The following is a 1,576-nucleotide window of genomic DNA, read 5'->3' as shown; positions in this document are numbered from 1 at the left end:
CTAATTTTTGTATTTTTAGTACAGACAGGGTTTCACCATGTTGACCAGGCTGGTCTCAAACCCCTGACCTCAAGTGATCTGCCCACCTCAACCTCCCAAAGTGCTGGGAAGGATGGGCAGGGGCAGGGGAGAGATGGGCAGGGGTTGGGGGGCCCGTGGAACTTCCTCTAGGATGAGGTGACCTCGTGGACCCCTGGTTCCAGCTGCCCCTCCCCAAATCACCCAGTGAAGAATGTGACACCAGCCCAGGGAGCAGAACAGCCTCCTTCACCTTCCCCAGAGACGTGAAGCCCCCCGGGTCTCACGGTGGAAACCGTCTCTGTATTTGCTGGCTTGACTCTAACAGGAAGAATTCCTGAGACACGGTGTCGCTGGCTGCTTGCTGCCTCCCAGGTGACTGCTGAAGGGAGGCAGAGTTTAACTTGATGCCAGCTAAGAGTCATTTCCCCGAAAAGGGTCTTCCATTTTGAGAGGAGGAGGATGTGAGGTGTGCCTGGGGCCACACACGCCAGGGACCTTCGTGACAATATCCTGGATACCGTCGCCAGGTGGCGGGCATCGGCTTGTGTGAGCCCCATGGCCGCCAGTCCCCTTGCTGGGCGACTGTTTTCTGCCATCGTAGTCCGGGTTACCACCGATATGCAAGCAGTACCCTCCTTGCCCCCATGTTTCTAGCATCTACTCTGGTTTCTCAGCAAAGGACAGAGAATAGGCAAGAAACAACAAGAAAGATCTCCCAGGACAGTGCTCAGGCTCGGCGAGGGGCCGTTCTCATGGTGAGGCAGACACAAAAGTAGAATGAGGACTCCTGGTAGCTCTGCCTCTGCGGGGACACAGGAGGAGACGGGAGCCCGGCAGTAATCACAGGGAAGTGATGTCTCAGGGCAGCCACCGCTCTTGCGTCTGGGGTTCCGGATCTAGAAACACAGCTACAGGTGGTTGAACAGGGGTCTTCAGGAAGATGCCAGAGCCTCAAAACCAGTGTCACCACGCGCCGACCCGGCACAGGGCCCCCTTCTTCCTGCCTCAGCTGCCAACGATGGGCTTCACTTCTCAGCTCCTGAAACGAATTCATCCCAGCTGCCGATCAGCGTCTGTTTCCCTGTTCCTTCCTTTCACTGCCATGAGGCCTGTTTTTAGGGAATTCTGCTGTTTCGTGGATGTCTCACCACACAAACCACCTCAACGCTTCGTTTTTTGAGTTTTCTATTTTTTTCGACGCCCTCAGGACAGAAATCCTAAATAACTACGTGATCAGAAAGTTGCGTGAAAGTAACAAGGTGAAGCCAAAAGTCATAGAAGTCTGACCACTGTGACCGCCAACAGACAGGCCACAGAGAGACTGTCCGCGAACTTGGAAACTGCAAATGCAACCACTCCACAGAAATTTTGCAGTCAGGCCTGGCTCGGGGGCTCACACCTGTAACCCCAGCACTTTGGGAGGCTGGGGCGGGCAGATCACTTGAGGTCGGGAGTTCGAGACCAGCCTGGCCAACAGGGTGAAACCCTGTCTCTGCTAGAAATACAAAAATTAGCTGGGCATGGTGGCGCACATCTGTAATCCCAGCTACTCAGG

At 54.9% G+C, this 1,576-nt stretch overlaps 1 protein-coding gene across 1 annotated transcript in view; it reads left to right on the top strand.

Moving 5' to 3' along the window:
- The window catches only part of CUX1 (cut-like homeobox 1), a 378,329-nt gene that overhangs the window by 282,688 nt on the left and 94,065 nt on the right, over positions 1–1,576 (top strand). The window lies entirely within an intron of this gene.

Source organism: Mandrillus leucophaeus, unplaced genomic scaffold (genome assembly GCF_000951045.1).
Source record: "Mandrillus leucophaeus isolate KB7577 unplaced genomic scaffold, Mleu.le_1.0 Scaffold280, whole genome shotgun sequence".
Classification (NCBI taxonomy): domain Eukaryota; kingdom Metazoa; phylum Chordata; class Mammalia; order Primates; family Cercopithecidae; genus Mandrillus; species Mandrillus leucophaeus.
The sequence above is the reverse complement of the archived record's forward strand: the minus strand, read 5'-3'. Positions and strand labels throughout refer to the sequence as shown.